At 47.4% G+C, this 23,893-nt stretch overlaps 1 protein-coding gene across 1 annotated transcript in view; it reads right to left on the bottom strand.

The window, feature by feature from the left end:
- Positions 1-9,181, bottom strand: part of BRINP1 (BMP/retinoic acid inducible neural specific 1) — an 87,326-nt gene extending 78,145 nt beyond the window's left edge. The window contains exon 1 of the mRNA XM_005527198.3: positions 8,823-9,181. The gene's annotated coding sequence lies outside the window, so the exon portion shown is untranslated. The remainder of the gene's footprint in view (positions 1-8,822) is intronic.
- Positions 9,182-23,893: the final 14,712 nt, after the last annotated feature.

The raw sequence follows: 23,893 nt of genomic DNA, 5'->3' as shown, positions 1-23,893 counted from the left end.
GGAGCTGATAGAGGGAACTGAGCTGTGCAGCTCAGGGTCACTGCTGCCACCTATAACCACCCCTTTTATGTCCTACTTCTATATCTGCTCTAATCACTGAAATTACTTTTGTGGGAGTTGACACAGAAGAAGAGATTGCTGGATTGATACTCTGTCTGGCATTGATGAAAACCTTTTTATAATACCTTAATCCAGCACACACGGAAGCAATTTGCTAATCTCTTGCTGACTTAGCTTCCAGCGGGATCGACCATAGGCAGTCACATTACCTGCCCAACCATATTATGTTCTTTTTATGCAGAGAGAAAATGTCCTTCCTGACCCCAAAAGATGGTCATCCTTTGCTTTGAAGTCTGAGACCTGATTACCATTGTCCCAGATTGCAGGGCTGCAAATGCAATTAATTGCTACAAAGTTACGTAGCCTTTTACACTTCAAATCTATCCGGGCTTTCATCTCAGCGACATCCTGCAGCAGGGAATTGTGTGCCTTCACTATACACTGAAGAAAGGACTATTTCCTTTTAATTTGCTTTAAGAGTTATGCCCTTTAATTTTGATGTGTCCCCTTGTTCTTCTATCATCAAAGTGTTAAAATACTTCTGATCACTTTTCATTTTAACCTTCATATACCTTTGTACTGGAACCCGAATGTCCCTCCTCACTCCCAGCTTTCCCAGACTAGATGGACTATTATTTCCAGGCTTCCCTTATTTAACTTGTTAATATTTGTAAAGCAATTTAAAATGTATTAATATGGTTCAATTATAATACCACTTCTATTTTCCATCCTTCCTTTTAATGTCTCAAGTGTCCATCTAATTTGCCATCAATCTCCATTGATTCTCCCTCTGATGATATGTTAGTCTTTATAATATCCCAGGGAATATTTCTTCTGCCTTCCTGACCAGCATTTTGGAACAAAGAAGCTGAACACTGATGGACCATAAACATGATTCACTCCGCACTTGGCATGTGTATGGATTTGCTGTTACTTAGGCTTTGGTCTTGGAAATCAGATTCATTATGTCCATGGGGCTGTAATTAAAATTTGTCTGTGTGATTCTAATTGCAAGATCAGGCTCTTTGTGGCTCTGATTGCTCTGGGTCAGTGGCAATTGAGCCCAGGTGTGAATAAAAGGTCTTTATTTGATAAACTTCGAGCAATATCTGGGCACCCAGTGACACATCCTGCAGCAGCAGGGCCTTTGAGACAAGAGGAGTGGTTTTGACATCTATCCAGAAACAAAGAGGGGAGAGAATTGAGATATGATTATTCACCCCTTCTCTTTCCCATAGAAAACTGGGAGACACACAAGGAAATTACGTGGTACCAGATCTAAACCCTCCCCCCAAAAAAATGCTTCCAAAGATGGCTCCTAACTTACTCCATCACTGCAGAATGTTATGAAAACACAAAGCATGAAAGGAACCAATAAAGAAATTGGTTCCACACACAGGATATTCCATCTGGCACTGCAGATGACAGTCCTCAGACAACCACTGACTTTGCACATCCCCACACAGCTGAAAGGTTATCCCAGGAGTGACAGCGCTCATCCACTTCTTTCTGGTCCCTTTAGTGTCCTACTGTTGTGGTTAGAACACTTCTCAGTTTTTTCCAGTCTTAACAAGGTGCAATCCAGATTCATCTGCAAAATATATCCCTCCTTCATTCCTCAGCAAATTCCCTGAGCAACACTTCCAGTTCCAATCAGTCTTTTCACCTTGACTCTTCCCCCCAAGCAGCAAGTAAAAGGATTGATGCACATGTATCTCTAATTGCACAAAAAGGGTTTTATCTAAATATTTATAGAACTCAAATTTCCTCTCTTTGGTTTCTTTAGGTAAATATTGTGGGAAAATCCTAATTGGTCACTTTTCCCTGGTTGACCAGATTTATCTATTCACTGGCCTAAAACATTGTCCATCATTTTCAAATACTTTAAAGCTCTCTTTTAGGAGAGTGGAAATGGCAGATAAACACATTATCAGCATTCTCCAGCATCAAACAGCAAAGCCTGGAGTTGTTTTGCAGAAGCAACTCCGAATTTGGACAACTTGACAATAAGCAATTCTAGAAATAGCTGCTCATCTTAAGGCTATGTTATAGGGATCCTTGTTGCTGCTTTCTTCTCTCTGTTCACAATTTTAGCACAAACCCTGTGCTGTCTTTGTTAGTTCTTCCCTTTGACTTTCTCAGTATTTCTTAGGCATTCTTCAGTCTCAGCTTGTACCTCCTAAGCTCTCGCTGCTCCCTCCAAACACACCTTTGATTCTGGCTGCAAACCTCGCTCGGCACAGAGCAGTGTGGGAAATGGCTGGAATAACATTCCTGTTCCAGGCAGGGAGGGGGTCAGAGCCAGGAGGGACCCAGAGCCACATATGTACCCCAGCATATGTCTGAGGGCTCTGCTTACCCGCTCACCATCTGTACCTGCCTGAAGAGCAGCCACGCGCCAAGAGCAACCCGGCTGCTCCAGCACCCGCATCCTGCCTTGCTGGTGCCTGTTCCACTGATCCCAGCAGTCCAGCTAAGGATTCACACCTGCTCATCCTGCTCCTCCTGCCTGCTCTGAATCCCCAGCCTCCTCCCTGGGCTCGCAGCTCGTTTCTGTTCATTCTTCCCTGCTTAGTTTCAGTTGCTGCCGTTAATTTTGCACAAACTCCTTTTATTTATTTTTCTGGTCCCGCAGCCTCACCTGGATCGTGCTGCCTGCACGAGGTGATGCTTTTAAAGCTCACCCTCCCTGTCTTCCACCCTGCTTAGCAAGTCAGCATGCACAGCTGCAAGGATAAATTACCACAGGGGTCTCCAGTGTTAGCAATGTGTCTGACAGCCACACACGCAGGGCAGGGTAAAGAAATGGCTAAATGGGGTCGGTTGTGCCGACTCAGGACTTCTGGCCAAAACTGCATCCAAAACTGTGATGGACACAGTGGAGTCCAGAGCACAGGCCAGGTTCTAAATCACACTCTAAATCAAAGCCTAAGAAAGAGATCCTCACTCACCACTGAGCCAGTTAACAGCCCTGGCTTCAACAGGCTGCGATGATTTATGGCAAGAGGCTGCGAGCTCCTCACAGGAACTCGCTGTACAACATATTCCAGCTGTAACATGCAAAGATATAAAAGTCCAGGCTGTAAGAAGACCTGTTGTAAGGCTTCAGGGTGTATCTTCTCTAAATACCAGCATAAAGGATGTACTTCCTATCAGGGTAGCAATGAGACAGGTCCCAGGCATGAAAAGACTACAGGATCTGGAGCTACTCCACTGGAAATTAGGAGTATGGAGAGCTGATGGGAGTGAAAGCTCCCTCTACTCCTATATTCTCTTTTGATATCCAACCAAAAGTCCTGGAGAAAATTGTTGTGGTTTTGTTGGTTTTCTGGAGCTTCTTTTATGTCTTAGAACCTCTCCTAGCTTGGTTTGTAAGCTTGGTGTGTCAGCTCTGAGCTGACTTTGCTGTAATTCCTGACTCTCTGGGAGGGTCTCTGTGATGGAAATTCTGCACTGAATGGTGCTTCTGCTAACACACACACACACAGAATCGCTCTAGGGCTGCAAAGCTGTGCTGGTGCTTCTGGCACATCAGTTTCTACCTGTGCCCAGCATTTCCACCAGTGAACAGCACACATCTGGCAAAGGCAACTCGCTCCATCCTCCCCTGCAGGTGACCCTCTCTAGATTATTCACTCCTCCATGACTTACTGTTATTCCTATTGCCACTGCAAGAGGTGATCCATCAGCAGTGCAACTGGTTGTTTTGCTGGCACAAGAGCCAGGAGTCACATGTGTGAGGGTTCAGGCACTGGGCAATGCTCTGCCAACACCCAAAAATGTGCCACCACCACTGGTGCCACCGTGGATCCCACTCAGGCAGCGCTGCAGGGGACACAGCAGCAGCTCTGTGCAGAGCTGAACTCTGCCAGCTGCGCCGTGCAGGCAACAATAAAATGGATGTGGAACACATGACTTCAGAAGAACAAATAGCAAAAATAAATAAGCATCTTTCTCCCGTGAAGCTGCTTGCAGGTCCTGCCTCAAGGCTGCAAGAAAACAGCTCTGTGAGCAGGGGGCTGTAAATGTTGTGTGAAACTCCCCAGCCCAGGCTCAGGGGAATCCTGGGCCTGACTCGTATTTTCTTTCCAAAATGACATGTTTGTGTTTATGCCACCTCCGCTTGAGACGTGATCCAGCATTCCTGAAATAAACTTAAGTCCTTCAATAGCCTTTAGCTCTGTCTAAATCAGCTGCTCCTCTGATTTTTGTTCTTTCTTCCATTCCTCCCTCCCACTAGTCGGGACTTTTCCTTCCCTGGCACTGCATAGCTTAGCTCATCAAGCCAGCAACAGCTGTCCTGTGCCTACTCCCAACCCTGGGAATGTCATCTCATTTGTCTGGTCCATCTCTGCCCATCCTCTCTCCAGACAGAAGTACCCAGTAGATATATCCAGTTTGCTTCCCCAGGTCTCTCTCCTTGATAACATTTCCCTTTTCCACACCACCTGCAGCCACAAGCCCGCTCCAGCTCTGGCCAGACGTGCTCCAGGCCCAGCACATCAGCTGGATGTGGCCATGCAGGGGCAGAGCAAGCAGGGAAAAACCTTCCCTGGCATCCAAGAACACTCTGGAGTGGCACACATTGCTGGCAGGAGATGTTTTCCCCTGACTCAGCTCAGCACTATTCCCTAGCTCGGCATCCTGCTCTGGCAGCCATCTTCCAGGGAACAGAGAGATCCACAGCACCAGATCCCAGTCCATGGATCCATTCAGAGGCCAGATCTCTGTGTGTGTGGATATTCTCCTTTTCTGAAAAGCTGCTCTGTGTGGCCTGGAAGGAAATGGGCCAAGGTCCTTATGGTTGTTAAAAATCTCATGATACTTTTGCAAGCAGGATGGTGTAAATCAAACAACTGGGCACAAGCTCCCTCGCTCTGGGTAATTTATATTCTGCCTCACTAAGTTCATCTCTGCACTTCCAATGCATGAAGTGATTTTTCACTTCCCCTGTAGTATTTGCTGGCACGGAAAAGCTGCTGGGCTCTGTCCCAGAAGTAGCTGCATTTCATCACCGGGTGAACGATCCCTGCACGCACCGGGCCGGCTCCCCGCAGGCTCCGCTCGCCCCGCGGCACCGTAGTGGGAGGACGGGGCCCGCACCGGTGCAGCCTCACTTGGGCTCCAGGAGCCGAGCCCCGGCGGCACCGAGCGCCCACCCCCGGCCCCTCCGCCTTACCCGCGGCTGGGGATGGGGGCGGGGGATGCGGGCAAGGATGGAAGGGATGCGGGCAGGGATGCGGGCAGGGATGCGGGCAGGGATGCGGGCAGGGATGGAAGGGATGCGGGCAGAGATGCAGGAAGGGATGCGGACAGGGGATGATGCCAAGGAATGCGGGCAGGGGTGAAGCGGGCAGGGATGAAGCGGGCAGGGGTGAAGCGGGAAGGGATGATGCGGGAAAGGATGATACGGGAAAGGATGATACGGGAAGGGATGATGCAGGCAGGGATGAAGCGGGCAGGAATGCTGCGGGCAGGGATGAAGCAGGCAGGGATGAAGCAGCAGGGATGATGCGGGCAGGGATGAAGCAGCAGGGATGATGCGGGCAGGGATGAAGCAGCAGGGATGAAGCGGGCAGGGATGAAGCAGCAGGGATGATGCGGGCAGGGATGAAGCGGGCAGGGATGAAGCAGCAGGGATGAAGGAGCAGGGATGCTGCGGGCAGGGGTGCGGGGGAGCCTCGCTCCGCTCCGCGCTGCTCCGCTCCCGGCGCTGCGTGGAGCCACAGCGCCCCCTCCTGGGGCCCGGCGGCACCGCCTGCCCGCCGCGCTGGAGCTGCGGGGCTGAGCGGGGCTGTGCGGGGTTTTGGGGCGATGAGCGGGGCTGTGCGGGGTTTTGCGGGGCTGTGCGGGGTTGAGTGGGGCTGTGCGGGGCGGGGCGGGGCTGGGCGGGGTTTTGGGGCGAGGGGCGGGGCTGTGCGGGGTTTTGCGGGGCTGTGCGGGGTTGAGTGGGGCTGAGCGGGGTTTTGCGGGGTTTTGCGGGGCTGGAGCTGTGCGGGGCTGAGCGGAGCTGAGCGGGGTTTTGTGGGGCTGAGTGGGGTGTGTTCCCTTCCCAGGGAAGTTCCTCCCTGATTTCCCACATCCAAACGAGCATCCCGAGGTGCTCAGGGGGTTTCTCACCCTCGTTTATGTTCTTCAGCGATTTTTCCCAACTCCCCAACCCTCCACCCCGATCAATTTTTTCCTCCTTTTTCAACATCTCTGCATCAGCTGTAAATAGCAAGTCCTGGATAAAGTCTAGAAATCCACATCCATTCCTGGAGGTGGGCAGGGAGCTGGGTGCAGGTCCCTGGCTCTGGAGTCAGTTCCTGCCGTGCTCTCCCGAGCAATGCACCTGGAGAAGGTGGTGGGGCTCCTGCCTGAGCAAAGACGGGAGGATTTGGCTTTGAACTATTTCTGTCACACAGACAACAGTGACTATTGTCTGCTGGCAGACCCATTCCCACGTAGTGTTTAGCATCCTCCTTACGCATACTTCCAGTGTAGTAAACAGTGGCGGTTAGGAGGGAACAGAGGCACATTCCGTGCCATTTCTTTTGGGACACATTTTACCTAAAACCAGCCAATTGACCATATGTTCCTCCTCTCCAAAGTTTTAACACAGACTTTAGTCAGCCTCTTTATATTCCTGCTCTTGGAGGCTTGTTTCCTCACTAGGCCCCATGGAAAGAGGGGAAGAGGAGAAGGTCAGAGGGGAATGCTAAACACCTCTAACACCAATTACATCATCTCCCCTGTGCCCACTGTGTCATTGCTGATCAAAGGGGCATGCAAAGAGACCACCTGTCCCTTGGGGATGGGAGGGATGGGAGGGATTTTCTCTGAACCACGGTGATTTTCTCTGAATCTCTCCTCCGAAGAGGAGCCTTGCATTGTGTGTTTTAGCCGTAGATGTGTGTGTGGTTCTGCTCACAGACATTAAAAAGCTACATAACTCCAGCAGAGCTCTTCCCATACTTCCAGACTCCAGCTCTTGATCAGAGAAGACATGATGAGTATGGAATTGCCACCACTCCCCCAGCCATTTCCCTGCTTCCCTGTCTGCCCATCATCTGCCTTTCCAGTAGTGAAATCATTCCCGAGTCCTGGGAATCTGCAAAGAGCCATAAAACAAACATAGACACACCAAATGTAGAGGGTTTTCTGCTGACTTGCAAAGGGCTCTGGAGTCAGACAAACCCCAAATCAATGCCTTGAGCCAACTACGAGAGAAAGCTACACTGGAGGAACAAACCACCTTCTGCGAGCCCTGCAAAGAGGAAAGCATGTGTGTGCTCATGCGAACTTCTGAAGGTTTGATTTCCATAAGAAGAATATCAATGCAGCTATTTCTGCACGTTCTGGTGTGTGTGGGTCCCAGCTGTGCGGCTGAGCGTGCGGGAACTGCGGGGCCGCAGAGCTTGGAGAGGTGTTTGCATCCACGGCAGAGCGAGCCCGAGGTGCTGTGTGTGAGCACGGGGAGGGCTCTGAGTGCCACAACATGTGCTGGGTGTGCTGGGCGTGTGCATGCTCCAGGGAGACCACGGGGGCTTGTCTGGGGTGTGTGGGAGGGAGAGAGTCCAGGGCTTGCTGTCTGCTACTCACAAGCAGAGCTGATCGATATTTTTCCTTTAGAAGGGATTTTTTTTCAAGAACCTTTCATGTTCCGTACACCAAAGCCACATCTCTTCACTCGCTCCCTCCTCCTCTCACTCATGTCTCCCAAATACTTCTCTACAACTCCTGGGAAAAGCAGATTTACTGCCTTTAACAATTATTATTATGCAGCCAGATGAGCAGCCAGAGTAAAGCATGAAGGACCCTTCTGTCCTGCCCAGTGCAGATATCAATCACACGGCTAAATTCAAACAGCAATTCTGCCAGCACTTCATCTGCTGCTGGGTTCTCTCCATGAAGAGGAGACTGCATCCAAGAAGTGACACCTCCTCCCCTTCCGCGTTCTCAGGAACCAGCACGGGGGAACTCTCCAAAGCCAAAACACGCACACCTATAACCCCCCTCCTCTGTCCAGATCGCCCCGGGGGTTTTAGCCCCAGGCTGTGCCGGACCTCGGGGATGATGCAATGGCACGGAGATGCCCTCCGTCCCGCCGTTCCCCAAGGAATGCAAAAAGGCAAAGTTACGCTCCGCACCAGCCTCGCCAGCAGCGCTGGATGGGGAAATGAATGTGGGGAAAACCCATCTCCAGCCCCGCGGGGTGCAGCTCCCCGCCATCCCTACCCTCCCCCGGCTCTGCCGCCGTCTCCCATCCCCGCTGGAAGCAGGGGCAATCAGCCCAGTGTGGGATTCGAGGCGACAGACTTTCCTTTTCCTCCGCGATTTGCTTGTCACTTGCGAAAGCGGAGCAGTGGATTAAGTGGAGATGACACCATCTCCTTGGGGACGGTCCCCCCCTGCTCCGGGATGTATCGATACTCCGGAATACAGATGGATCCTGGCTGCCTCCCACCCCCGCCGCCACCCGCGCCTCGCCACCAGCCCAGCCGAGCCGGGGCTGAACCCCAATTGCCGAGCATCCTCCGGGGAGGGGGGGCTGCCCCAGTAAAACCAGCGCTCCCAGCCCTCCCAGTGCGCGAATCTCGGCCCCTGGCTCGGCAGCACGCATGCAGAACGGCTGCTGAGCTGCGGGACCGGGCCGTCCATCGGTGCCGAAGCCTCGGCGCTGCCCAGGGCGGGGGGATCGTTACACAACGCGGGCAGGAGCGGGGAGCCGGCCCGGGCAGGGGCAGCGCCGCAGCCGCAGCACGGCAGCGCTCCCTTACCTGATGCTAATGTCCCTCTGTGGCGGAGAGCGGCTCGCCCGTGGCTTTTATTCGGCTCGGTAGGAACTTGTGGGAGAGCTTCTCTGTCCAGCTCGCATACTGGGTGCGGGGCTGATACTGCGGGCGTGAAAATCCTGGGGCTCTAGCAGTCCTTTTCATGCTCAGACAGAAAATCCCCTTCCCTGATCCAGATCGCGGGCATTAAGGGCAGAGGCAAGGAAAAAAAAATCCGCTTCTCGCCTTCTTCCTTTTCCTTTTTCTTGTTTTTTTTTCCCCCCTCTTCCTGTGCCCCCCCCTCTTCTGCTGCTCAGTTCGTAGCCATCGGGGGAAAGAGCAGAGGCAGCAGTGAGAATGGAGAGGCGGTTAGAAATAAAAATGAAAAGAGCTCCAGGAGAGAAGCGAGAGGCTGGGCTTGCCACCGGAGGAGGGGCTTGGAGCGGGCTGGAGAGGATGAATGGGGCAGAGGAAAGCAGGGCGGAGCCCCAGCTTGGCCATTTTATTCTAAGAAGTGTTTTGTACATAATTAGAGAAGAGGAGGGGCCGGGGGCAAAAAGGAGGGACTTCGGCTCCGGCCAGACAGAGGCCGTGGGAAGGGAGGGTGAGACCGGGAAGGGCGGCGGGATGGGGCTGCGGGAGGGGTGGAAACTTGTCTGCCGAGGAGGGATCCGAGGAGGACTGGGGAGGAGGCTGCAGCGGGGCCGGTTGCCATTCCAGGAAGACCCCGTCTATTTAATATTTTTATTATTTTTTTTTCTACACCCCCAAGCCGTCAATTTTCTCCTCCCGGACCCGGACAGCTCCGGGATGATGATGGGAGAGCAGGATGCTCCCAGCCTCGCTGTGGGGATCGCGCCTCTCCTCCAGGAGCTGGGCCGGGGACGAGCGGCTCCCCATCCCCGGGAGAGCGCGGTTCAGCACCGCGGACAGCGCCGGGAGAGCAGGGCCGGGCCGGGCAGAGCCGGGATGGGCTTGAACCGGGCTGAACCGAGCTGAGCTGAACCGGGCTGAACCGAGCTGAGCTGAGCCGGGCTGAGCCGAGCTGGGCTGAGCCGGGCTGAGCCGAGCTGAGATGAGCCGGGCTGAGCCGAGCCGGGCTGAGCCGAGCTGAGCCGGGATGGGCTGATCCGAACCGAGCCGAACTAACTGGAGGCAGCCGGCTGCGCTCCCGGCCCGGCTGTGCCCCCCGTGTGAAAGTCCCGCCGCTGGGCTTGCAGATGGCTTGGGATGAGGAATGGAGATTTAAGGGCATGACCCACCCAGATAAACCTCAGCAGATCAGCAAAGGCAGCCCGGGGTAGGGGCAGAGCTTCACAACGCTGTGATCTGAGGTTTCCAGACAGGGACCCCTTGGTTTCCAGACACTACCCCTGGGCTGGGCTGGGCTGGGCTGGGCTGGGCTGGGCTGGGCTGGGCTGGGCTGGGCTGGGCTGATAGAGGGAAAAAATCAGCCACCTCGTGCAGGGTATGTGAGGCAAGGAGGGCAATGGGAGACACCCTCCTTCCTGCAAGGACAAGCCCTTCTCTGGCCTGCAAGGACACTCTGTCCTTCTCTCACCCATCCCCTGTGGCTACAGAACATTGTCTTCTGCTAAATCTTCAGCAAATCTTTCCTAAGCAGAATTAGAAGCTGTTTTGTTAAACTCCAAGCTGCTCTGGCAGGGCTGAAGCTTAGCTGATCTGTTACAGGGTCCCCAAATCTCCCGAGGTGTGCCTTTTTCCAGGTGACTGTTCACCCACAAAGCACACTTCCTGGTGAGCCACCTTGGATTCTGTCACACTGGTTCAAATCAAAGACTGAAATTATTCTCACAAATTCCCCCCGTGCAAAGCCACAGAGGAAACTCCACAGCAGGGAAAGTTCAGGAATTGGGTCTTACACAGAACAGACAAACAAGGTCAAAGCCCTTGTTTAAACAAATGAATGGCACTTGGGGCTATCATCAATGTGTTCTTTCACTGATGTTCTTGACATTTACCAGAAATAGAAGGGGAACCCTTGTGTCCTACATGAGGCTGTTTGAAATTAAAGCAAAGCCTCCATGAACCTGCAGTGCAGCCATATGGGATTTGCCAACTCCACCAATGCAGCAGTTCTGGGTGTCTTTCCTCACTGTGCCTGAGAAGGCTTCTGTGATTTGGTCTAGCAGGATTTGGCACCACCCAGAACGATATTTCATATTGCTGTGAAGAGGAAGAGAGAGAAAACAAGTGAGATGATACTCCTCAGGCATCCAGGGTCTCACAAGCCTCGGGAACATTTCCTCACCCAAGGGCTGGATCTGTGTCAGGGGAGGGTTAGGTTGCAGATCAGGAAAAGGTTCTTGTCCCAGAGGATGCTGGCACTGCCCAGGCTCCGCAGGGAAGGGGCATGGCCAGAGCTGCCAGAGCTCCAGGAGTGCTTGGACAATGCTCACAAGGACAGGGTGTGTTTTTTGGGGTGTCTGTTCAGGGCCAGGAGCTGGACTGATGATCTTTGTGGGTCTCTTCCAACTCAGCGTATTCCAAGATTCTGTAATTCTGTGATAAAAACTCTCTACAAAATAACACCTCCATCCAGAAAGTCCAAGTCAACCAACTCCAGGAAATAAGATTTTCCTTCAATATAATAAAAATATAATTAGAGGAAAACATAAAACAATGCAAAAAGAGTAGTTTTGTTTATAATTTTCCTGTCCAGAATGTTTTCCCTGTCTCCCCCCACAAATCACACACACACTGTTGCTGCCTCATTTCCCAAAGCTGTGACTGTCTCTGTATTGAGAGCGGATTATTTGGTGCATTGAGTATTCAACATGTTCTCTTACAGTATTGTTGTGTTCAATGAGCTTTGCTCATCTGAATGGACACTCACTGCATAGTCCACTGGTTTAATTTGCTGCTTTGGAAACCTAAGCAGGTTACTGCATATTTAGCTATGTGTCTGTTCTTATGTGTCAAAGATAAGGTTTCTGGATGTCATTTTTAAAAACAAAATTTTTTCACTTCAGTAGCTTTCTCTTTTCAGTGGTCTCTTCTTTTTAGTCTTGGGTATTTCAACTCACCTTCTCTCCTACAATGAACAAAGCCTCGATCTTCACCCCAAACCAGCAAAGCTCCATTGAACAAGGATTTCTATTTCTTCTTCCAGTAAGGAGTGTTTTTTTGAGCTTTTAACAATTTTAGCACATTCAATCCTCACTTTTTTCACCCTTCTTTCCACATATATCTTGAAAGTAATATTTGGACTTCTTCAAACTATAATATTGTTCCCATGATGAAAATAGAAACCAGTCTATCAGGGGAGGATATGAAGAAGAACAGAAATTCACAACACACAGGGGGAAGAGAGTCTCCAATTTGCATGCACCGGACAAACAAAAAATTACAGCAGTGATAAGGATGGGGAAACAGTAATTTGGACTCTTCATTAGAAGTTTAGGAAGAAGTCACATGGAACTGAGAGACCTAGAAAGCAGAGAAGTGTCCATGTTGATCACTTAACAGCTGCCACAATGATGGACCAAGATGTTTCTGTGGTGTGTTGTGTTCCAGGTGTGCTGTGGGTGTGGGTTAACCCCAGTGTTCAGCTCAACACAGCACAGTCATCCCCTCACTGCCCTCCAGCCCTCACTCCAGGGGCCTGGGGGAAGAGGAAAAGGCAAATAAAAACAAGAAAAACTTGGTGGCCAAGAGGAAAAAAAAATCAAAATTGAAGCAGTAGAAGATATCTAAAAGAAAAGAAGTTAGACAAAGGCAACCATTCACCACATCCCACAGGTAGACAAATACCCAGCTGGATCCCAAACAAAAGATGACTAATCTAACTAAAATACTCTTTTTCCAATTTTCATTGCTGAGCAAGATGTTCATGATCAAAATCATCAGCATATTAACAACAAATGTTTTGGTCACAGACCTACAACAGGCTCCTATGAGCTGCTCTAAGGGAAATTCACTCTACCCCAAGCAGGCCAGCACAAAGGGCCATTATTATCTCTTGGAAAAGGAGCTGTATGTGCCAGCTGCACACAGCGAATTCTTCATCTCTGTGATTCTACAGCAAAACTCACTCCAGAGCCCCATGAGCTGGTGAAGATATTCAGACTCCACTCTGTGTTCCTCTTGTGCTACTGGCAAACTTTTCTTTCCCACATATCCTGTTGTCCTCCTTGAGGATGCACAATGTATTCTTGTCAAGGTTTCGCAGACTTCATTGTTTATTACAGGCTAAAAATGGATTAAACTTGCTTTGTGAGCATTGTATTGATATTCTGGTGCTCTCCCAGTCTCTTGTGAAATATATTTCCTCTTTCTCCTCTGCAAACGATATCACAGCAAGCAGTGATCTTGCTCAGAGTGTTCTTTGTGCTGCTGGCTGCAGAGATATCCTGTGCACCAACCAGATTCATCTGCTGCTGGGATCCCTGAACACCTGGATGAGTGTCTGAGTGTTCCCCAAGCAGGATGGGTGACACAAAGGGCTCTGTGGCCAGACAGCTCCCAGGCTGTTCTAATGGATGGCAGCAAGAAGGTTGTGAATGGGCTCAAGGGTCCAGCCAAGAGGCAAAGAGCAGAGCCTGTTTCCATCACCTCCAGATGCAGAATTAAAGGTTTGAGTCTTCAGCAGTGGCTGGGGAAAGGCTGGAATCCCTGCCCAAGACAAAATGCTGGCAGGTCCAAACAGAGTGGGAAGAAGCAGTAGGGAAATGCTTGGGTTTTTTTCTAAAAGGAGTTTCTGAGTTCCACTGCACTAAACTGAATTCTCGTCCTCAGTGCAGTTCTTAGATACCTTAAAAACTCTGAACTCATGAATCTTTCCAAATAGGGGCTTCCCCATCTTTGCATTGTTCCTAAATTAACAGATCCCAAATTTATCAGTTTACATAAATCCCTTCCCAGGTTCAAACTAACAAAGGCAGAAATGCCATAACTTCAGAATCAAACTCCAGCTATCCTGGGCACCCATCTTTCAGGACACTTGCTCTGAGCACCGAGAGCTTCTGGGCTTACAGAATGAGATTTTCAGTTTCCTGAGATCCAGCTTTCTAATTAGCTTTTTTTTGACTTTTTTTCCCTGCTGGTCTGCTTCTTAGCAGATGTCTTGTGAGAAAGAAAGTAAATAGTGATTTGTCTTTCATCGAGGTTTAAACTAAGGCAGCGACCACTTTAAAGTCCAATCTAGGAAAATACAGTGGGCAGAAAGAACAGTGGGAATTGGTTATTTCCCAGCTCTGAAGACTGTTTCCCAACTGTCATTGATATGACAGTTCCTGGCCAAGACTAGATGATACAAATTAATTATTTGATCCATTGGATTTGTGGGAATTAGAACAGGCCAGACATTTGGTTTCAGGTTTTCATCTAAACATTCTCTGCAGTTAACAGAAGGTGGTAATTTTAACTCTACAGGTGTAATCTTCCTGTTATCTTAGACAGTGTCTTTGACATGGCTTGAATTTCCTTCTGAAATTGTCTCTCTCTGTGTTGACTCTAAAGGGAACCAAATCAGTGCTTAGATGAATTCCTAAATTTTAGAAGGATTAAGCCAGAGGATTTGAATACTTTCCTTTAGAGCCTGCTGTGGTGCATGGAAGAGCAAGCAAATGAACCTATATCTGCTGATTTTCCCATTTAGGCACAAATCCATATTCTCTATTAGCAGTCTTTCATATTCACTATTGTTGCTATTGTGTGGGACCAAGCACAAGTCATCAGTATTCATCACCTGCAGTTTAGTTTCCTTCTGAACTTGGACTATGACTTTCAAAAGGGAACTACTTGTAACTCCCGGCCCATCATGAGCTGCACAGAAGGCTTCAAGCCTCACTCTGCCTCTATCTGCAATCACTCAGCACTTCAGACCACTCAAAAAAAAAAATAAAAAATGTTGGCAGATGAAACCCATGTGCTGTCAAATGCAGGGACTAGAACCTTCAATGGATTTTTTTCTCTTATTCCTCACTCCAACATATCTGTGTCCTTGTAACTGTTTCATATCTCACAGAGCCCCCATAAAACTCACTGCAAAGGAGATGGCAAAGCAAGAGGAGTGGATATTATGAAGCAGGCATGAGAAAAAGAGGGTTTAGCTTGATTAAAAGAGTTGAAGAAGAGCCACTATCATCCAGTAGTCCAAGCTAATTCTGACAAGAGTGAGAGGGTCTGTGCTTCTGTTCTATGTCCCCATCCAGCAGGGAAGGTCCTGCATTGGATGTTAGCACAGAATAGTGGTACCACCCCCAGCAGCAACCCAAGTCATGCCACAAACACACATCCCACTGTGTGACTGTTCTAGTGATCTGAGCCTTTCAAACTGTCTGGGCAGTTGTTTTCAGCCTCTGGAAGGGGTGGCTTTGTCTTTTTCTCCCTGGATTATAAACAGCAGCCAAGTCACCTGGCTCTCTGCCACACAACACAGTGGGGAAGCTCTGTTTTCTGGAGCCTAAGGGTCCAAATCTGCAGGACAGGGAGCCCAGCATGTTCCAACAGATTCATGCAACCTAAATGCACTTTTTTTCAACAACAGAAGTCCAGGTCAGAATGGACCACCATTATCTTTGGACCAATATACCTGGCAAGTACTGAACACAGCAGGAGGAATAAAAAAGTAACTTCCATTTTTTTCACCACTGGGTATTATTTGTTATTTGTTTGGGAGAAAATCTGAATCAGTGAGGAATGCTATGTCTTAGAGCATGCTGCTACTCTGAGATAACTGCATTTTGCCTCAAGTATGCAGTGAGTCACCAGGTTGATGGCTGGTGCATTCCAGCACCCTGAGAAGTGGAACTGTTCTTACCTCACAGTAACCACATGCCTTGAGCAATATTATTTCTCACCTACAAAAGGGACTTTTTATCTGGTTAAGACAAAGTGATGCCATCGATTTTCTGGAGCTATGTTGAAAGTGCTTCACAAAAACTCTGCATAAACGCAGCCCCTCGGGCTATTCTGGTTAGTGGTCAGAGCAGGAAAGGACAAATCAAAATATTCAGGAATTCATTTACAGAAACATGGTCAGGGAAAGCAAGAAGGAGCCATGGTGTGTGTACCCTATCCAGGTGTCTAGGACCAAGCTCTTTGTGTGGAACACAGCTGTTTAGATGCAGCTTTTATGGCAGTGTTTCCCAAGCAGCGTGTTAAAGAGTCAGTATAAAAACTCCTGTTCGTTTATTTTATTTGGATGCTTCCCAAAGCAAAGACTGCTATATACTCTGTGTGTGCACACCTCTCCCAGAGCAGTCCTGAACTCAGCTGCTGCCTTTCCATGGAAAAGGGGATATTCCTAACCAGGAACTTTGCCTCAATGTTTCTTCACTTCCTGCTGCCCAGACGTGCTCTGCTACCAGCAGGGTTCAGATTTCCATACCAATCCCTTCACCCTCTGTGGGTTAAACATTAGGCAGAAATTCAGTCTGGGGAATCCTAGAAGTTCTTATTTCCTCTGTTTTCCCCTCTGCATCCCGTGGCAGCTCTGAACCAGCCCAGATGTCCCCTTGAGAGCATTGTCACCCCCAGTGTCCCAGAGCTGTTACAGTAGGTTCACACCCCGAGCTCAGTCTCTGCAGCTGACACTGGTTTTTGGATGCCAGCTACAAATTCTGCACACAGACACTCAAGGTAACTGAAAGGGCTGTGGCTGTCAAGTGTTTCTTTTTGTCATGCTCAATTCTTGTTTTCAAGCTCTTCTTACGCTTGTGACACCTTCTCCAGGAATAAACATTTATTTCCCTGTTAGTAATAGACCAATTCCCTCCCAGCCAGTCAGCATTTAACTCTCCCAATGCTTCCTGAGGAAAATCACCCAGCTCAACCTCTGGAGGGAGTGATCTATTGTATGAAATGTTCAGGACCAACTTGGACACCTGGGATCTATTTTTAGCTCTGCTGCTGCTGATAGACACATATTCTCAAGGGAATCTCTTTCCTCCTCCTCACTTCTCCTTGCATCTGTGCAATCCAAGTGATAAAACACAGATCTAATACTCTTGTCAGGATTATTTGTGCTTGTGTAACTTCCACCTGGAAGCCAGCCTGAGCTAACTGCAGTTGCCCACCCAGTTTTTTGCCTACGCAACACAAAGGCACAAATTATTATATATCACATTTATTGAGGTATTTATGGGCAATGTTACAACTGAGAGCACCACGGTTTGCAGTTATCCACACCAGTAGCACTAAACCACCATGGGAATTCTAACACCCTCTGCCAGAGCCTCTCTGGGCTCTGCAGATCATCCTGAGGGAAGGTCTAAGGTTTGCCTCACAAACCTCAGTAAGTCAAAAGCAAGCAGTACTGACTCTGTTGCTCATGACAAGAATGGAAAATATCCTGTTTTGCACAAAACCAGAGGCAGAACATGGAAAAAACACAGTGCCAGACCTCAGTTAAATGTCTGTAATCTCCAAAGCATCCATCTCTACACATGTTGACAGAAAGCACTCTATAGGGACAAAGTAATTATTTTTACTCTCTTTCTTTCCTAGCTGCTTCACCAATACTCGATCAATATTGTCATTAAAGCTCTGAGAATAGGTTCTGTTGGTTAATCTGTGCCTTGAGTACAACACGGAGAGAAAGGAAAACAAAACCCCCTCAATCATGTCCCTCTTGCCCAGCCATCACCAGTCCCTTTGTTTGGGAAAAGGGGCACATCCATGGATGTCTCTTTCACATGTCCCAGGGTTTTCAATAGGCATTTGGAGCCCAGGAGAGCTCTCTCACCAGGGGCAATTTGTAGGTAGGTCAGTTTTAGAGGATGAACTGACTGAGGTATCCTATAAATAGCTGGCTTATTGTATATTTAGTGTATGCCTTTAACAGGCTTATGCTGCCATTAAGTCTTCTGTGGAAGAAGGGAACCATTGTGCCACTGCAACACCGACCTAATTAGCTTTGCTGGGGATTTCTTTAACAGGTTTAGTCTAACAAGTTTATTCTTTAAATGTCTGATAACTGATTTGTTATAAGTCCTTTTAACGAGTCTCTGTCTTCCTCTGTTGGGTTTAATTCGTGTTGTTGCTGCTCTGTAAGGTTTTGCATCTACACAGAAGGCTGATTGTGATGTGCTTAGGCTTTGATAAGCTTTATTCTTGCAGCAGATTCCTTTCAATGTGCAGAAGTAAGTGGAGGCACGTATATTCCTGTAAATAGGAATGTGCGGAAGAAGGAACTTCTTTTGAATTGTGTTCCAGTGCTGTGCCTTTCATCCAGAGAGGCCCGAGCAGCCTCACAAACTCCTGCACTCGGGTTCTGCTTGCTGAAAGGAAAAACTCCCATTGATTTCAAGTGGGTTTCTAATCACAGACAAATTCCCTGATTGGTGCATTCACCAGCAAAATGATAAGGGGTTAACTGTGCAAAAGATAACTCCAAACACGGTCTGAGCCTGCTGATATCCCCACAGCACCCCAGGGTGACAGGGTGAGATGCTCCCTAGCCTTGCACAAGAGACCTTGTTCTAACCCTGATGCTGAAGGTGAGATGGTTTCAAATCCTCTGACTGGGCAAAGTGTCCTATTACAGCCTCTTCCAGGCTCTCAGAATGTGCAGAGATGCACACTTTTCCTTGTGCACCTCCAAACAACTCTGTTCTGGCGGCAATTAAACATAAATTTAGCTGCACTCTTATGAGACATTGTTTCTGTGTCACTTCAGCAGGTAGGGAAACTCAAGCAAGACCTGCCAGAGCATTAATAAGAATTGCCCCACAGATCACTGGAAAAGATTTTAGCTTTCCCAGCTCAGTTCTGCAATCTCAGGCTTTGTGTTCTCCTTGTAGAAATAAATATCAACTCGTTCTAGAATAAAAGAAGAAAGCACCTTTGTTTAGACCAAAATATATTATTTTTCTTCAGATTCAAATAGCAATTATAATTGATAATTAATAGTACACAGATAATGTGGACTATAGATTATATATAAAATAATATAATTGTAACCAAATTTAATATAAATTTAATATATTTAATAATTAATATTAACTTAAATATAATACATTACTATTATATATAGCCATAATCAATAAATAGAGTGAAAGGATGTGTGACCCACATGGCAGCACTGTGCACCACTTGATCCAGACAACGTGGACAGACAAACTCCCCTTTTGATCTTAGTCACAGTCAGATTCAGCCAGGCAATGCCCCAGCCAGAGAGAGAACCATGATCTTGATGCCTGGTGGCAGAATTTTGTGCCATCTTTAGAAGGATATTTTGCACAGCAGAGAAAAAAGGAGGTTCAGGGAAAAGCCAGCACTTTTTGCCTCTTGCAATCAGGGAATCTGCTGTAAGAATGAAGTTGTGTCTCTGTGGGAAGGGAGGAGGAACTGCAGGTAGATATGTGTGTTCACACAGACAGAAAGCCTCAATCTTCTAGATTTGCTTCCTAACATGTTTAGGATAAGATGGAAATATTCTTATCATTTTTGTAGATGAGAACCTGACAGACTGAGGGCACTTATCTGTAAAGCAATATAGAAAACATGTGTCCTGACAGCAGATTTAACTGTTGCTTTTCAAAATATCACCCCTGCTTCCTAACCCTTGGATCAACCTTCTTCTAATGGAAGCTTTCAGTCCACAGTACCTCAAACCCCCTCATTTCATATCACCAGAAATCAGTGAAGAATTCACTATCATGGCTTTCTGTATAAAGGGAGTCTGGAAGAGGCCCTGGAGATAACTGCTTGTTCAGTTTGCCTCAGCTCTGTCAGTGGTTCTTGGGGCTTTTTGGGTGGTTTTTTTTGTTTTCTGAGGGTCTGCTAGCAAAAGTTTTACACTGTAAGTGAAAAGGAAGAATTAAAAATTATTTTCCACCAAAATTTACTAAAGAATTCTCAGTGTGGCAGGAAATATTTCCAGCATGTGATGTCCCTTCTCAGCAGGACTTCTAAACACAGAGACTAATATCTACAGGGCAGAGATGGATATATACTCCCTGATGGAATGGGGTTTTATTTAAAAATATCAATATTTTGACCCCAAACTTTACGTGGAAAAGGCTTTTGTTTCAATAACACTTCTCAATCACAGGATTCTACTTATACTGAAAACAAAGACAAAGAAACTTTCAGTCTGGCCTCTTGAGATGTGCAGGAGATGAGGCTGGGACTCCAGTTTGGGTCCCTGTGTGACCCTGTGGGGGTTCTGATGCAGGGAGTGGGGCTGCAGGGTGGTTCTGTCCCAGAATCACAAACCCCCAGCAGGGGCTGGCATCAAGGAATGCCCACATTTCACCCCTGGAGCGCATCCACATCTGCAGCCACAGCCCCTCTCCCTGCACACAGCCTCTTGCATTAGGAACTTGAGCCAGGATGAGGAGAGGCTCTGAGGGCAATTGTCCCACCCCATCCTCACCAGTTCTCACAGTGCCCTCCAGTTTTGTGGCTCAGCTGTGATGATAAAAAAACCATTTCAGCCTTAGCCAAAGCCTGACCTTAGTTATAAACAGAACAGGCTGTGCAGGGACTGCTGAGGGAGGATCTCTTTCAGCATTTCCGAGCAAGAGTGAAACCTCATCCCAAGGACTCACCAGTTTTTCTTGCAGCCTATTAGCAAAAACCTCTACCCTTAAAATAAAAAGCCCCTTCCCCCATGATAACTTCCTCAAAATCACGATTTACTGCCATCCCTGTACCTGCAGTTTTATGTGAGCACAGGACAGAGCCTTTGAGTGTAAATGATGAGTGTCTGAGCTGACCTCCACAGGCTCAGATCTTCTCTGAGCCATCCCTGACAGCAAGGCCAGCTCCTCCCAATCAGCTTCTCTGTGCAGGGATAATAAAACAAGATATACCTTCCCTCCCCACCTGTTTAACACAGTTGTTTAATACAGTAATTCTGGGAGAATGTGCATATTGGGAATGACTTACTGTTATTGTGTGCATTTAGGGCAGCCTGAAGATTCAAAAACAGAGATAAAAGTTCTATTATCCAAAGGGCCCCTAGGCCCACAGCAATGTTTATTAAAATCATTTTGTTCCTTTGCAGTTTGACTTTGTTTTATTAAACAGTAAAGCATTTTAAAAGGAGCATGGAAAGGAAATACATGTGCTTGCTGGAGCCACCTCAGCTAGATCAGGGATAACCTCTCCCATCTCTCTGCTGCCTTCTGAGTAGATCCATGGTCCTGGAAATGAAGAGGTGGGATGTGAACCATACAGCTGTTTTCTTTCTTCCTTTGTTCAGAGGAGGAAAAAAATAAAAATAAAAATAAAAGAGAGACGGGGAAATATTCTGTTCATAGCTCCTTACACCAGCAGGAAAAAAATCTGTCTTATTTAGCAAAAGAGAGAGCACAGCACACTGCACTGCTCCAAATTCCTCTGTTATTGACTGTAAGAGTCTTGTACTCTTCAATCATTATTGTTACTTTGTTACTTTTGAGAACAGACCCTTCATTTTAGGACATTCTGGATTCCAAAGGCTCTTCTTGCCTTTCAGACAGGAAGCTCCTCAGAACAAATATGCCTTTACTTATGTGTCTGAATGTCTTCTGGTACGACAGAGCCCTGATCTTCACGAGAATCCTGAGTTTCTCTTCTCTTGCAGTTAATGGTAGATTTTTCCTGATGTTTCACTGGAGTAATTCCATTGGCTGCTACATAAACATGGAGAATGTTCCTAAGGCTTTAATGGATATTCTTTCTGCCTTCTGAAGGTTACTGAGAGCAGGAAAAAATATCAATATCTCCCCACCTGGAGTACTGGGTCCTGTCAAGCTCCCCAGCTTCGTAGGGCTGAGGCATGCAGGAATGTTTACAGAAGTGTAGAAATAACATCCTTGCCATTATTCTTTTAATTAATGGTTGGTCAATGCTGACCCCAGCTCCTGGCTGCTGCACATTCAGTGGTAGAGAAAAGGAGGTGAAAGGAAAAAACTGTGCATTTAGATTAGAAAATAACATAGAAGGACAGCAAATCCTGCTGAAAAGAGGATGGTGATACAGCAGGCGTGTCCAGCCTTGAGAAGGGAAAGCTCCAGGAAAAAAAATCCATCAATTTATACCACACATGTTGCTCAGTTCTGCTAAGTTAAAGCACTAAAAATTGTACCTTTTTTTTCTCTAGATTCTGTGCAAACTATTTTTTGTAAAATACAAATTTAACTTAGAAAATGATATTTTTACTACTATTTTCTGATACTTTGGAATGGTCACAAACAATATTTTCTATTTTTCCTCCTGCCCTGAAAACTTGATTCCTAAAGCAGGTAGCTGGAAGATGACTGATCCAAATTATAATATGGCACCTGGATATGGGTCTTTTTCTGAAAGCAATTGATATTATCACATTTATAATAACTCTCTTAAAATTATATCAGTGAACATCACTGACAAAATCCTTCTTTCCCTATTTTGTAGGGATGACTTGTGATAAACCTTGCACTTTTCATCCTTTTTCAAGTAATACAAATTCTTAGATTTTTCCCTTGCTGATGTTCCATCCTCCTCTCCGACTCACTTGTCAGGCTCCAGCAAACACTGTTTTCTTGGGGATAGGAATTACCAATATCCACTGATCTTTAATTACTTCAAAATGTTGCCAAACACTTCTTTCGTGATATGCAAACCTTTCAGCTGAAGCCAAACCCCAGTGAGTGTCCTCATCACGTGAATACAGTCACAATTTTATGTCATTTCAGCAGTGAGCAAAAAAAACCCACCAGAAAAGGCCAGGGTGACCTGTAAGGAAGGCAGCTGATAGCAAAGGTTATGGAGTAACCCCTGTTCAGGGCTCCTGGAGAGCCCCTCCCACAGAACCAGAGGTAGGAGAACAATCCAGCCCAACTGGCTCCTCCACCTGACCGTATTTCCCAAGCCTTGATTAGATTCTGCAATCACAGATCAATTGATAATTTCATAAAACCAAGTGGCTGTCAGCACTGCAATCAGCCCAGGATGATGTGTATGCACTGACCTTCAATCCCCTGCCCAGGAGTGTGTGTCAGAGATAAAATGCCTGTTTGGAATGCTTCTCCCTCCCACTCTCCCCAGGCTGTTGCTCTTTATGGACTGAGTAAGCTTTTGTTTAATTGGTTACAGCAATGGGAGAAATAAATAATATCAATACTGAGCCTGCCTCCAGTGGTTCCTGGGTGGCTGCAGAGGAGAGGTTTTGCCCGACAGGTGGCCCTCGGGAAAAGTTTGCCAGGCTGCTCCAACCAAAAAAAAAAACCACACAGACTTTTAGCTCCACAACAGAGGAGGCTGTCTTTCCTGTGCCTTAGTAATGGGAGTGAAATAAGAATCATGGAAAATCATTTTTCCATAACTTTTCAACCCATGTTCTGCAGCTGGCTGTCTTCCCTTCCCCAGTGCCTCAGTGTGCACTATGACACGGAGCAGATACAAAGCTACTTCCCTTTTCTGTCCTTCCTCTTTCCCCACCCATCCCACTGCACATCCATCCTTGAATTGAGCATCCACATCAGCCAAGGCATGGGAAATGAGGTAGAGAAGTAAATTGCCAGCAGCCACTCGGAAAAAGCGTCCTGAAGCCTTTTGAAAGCACCAGTGTATTTCTTATTTTCTTCTTATGTTCACCATTTCATCCCAAATTGATGCAGCGATTCCTCTTCACTCATGTTCCATGTGAGCATCCCCAGTCCTTTTTCCTGCAAGCACTCAGTTATTCTCAGAGCTCGGTGAAGAATTTATAAGCCATATATAAACTCTTTTTGCTGCTGCCAGAGTATTCCATGAATAGATTTTAATTTTCTGAAGCATCTTTGCTGTGCAAATCCATCAGGATCTCAATCCAGACTCCCATCCTAACAGATGCTCGGGAATGTTCATGAGCTGATCAATACCAGGCAGAACTGGTCACTTAAACCATAAGGTCCTGTTCAACCTGTTCAACCGTATTAGATGATGGCTCACAAATACTTGCAATTAGGGGCTCATAAAAAGCAAAATGCAAGTTTTCATACAACATTTCATTCAGCAAAACAGGACCATTCAGCCTCACACAGCCTGGAAGGGAGCACAATGAGAGCTGGCTCCTTAGAAATTCCAGCTGAACTTCCCAAGATCCTTGTATTGAACAAGTGTTCCACAATTGTGTCTCTGATCATGAATAAAAATACAAA

Source organism: Pseudopodoces humilis, chromosome 22 (assembly GCF_049639895.1).
Source record: "Pseudopodoces humilis isolate 2021_Gansu_Grassland_sample_001 chromosome 22, ASM4963989v1, whole genome shotgun sequence".
NCBI lineage: Eukaryota > Metazoa > Chordata > Aves > Passeriformes > Paridae > Pseudopodoces > Pseudopodoces humilis.
This window is presented reverse-complemented; position numbering and strand designations above follow the sequence as displayed.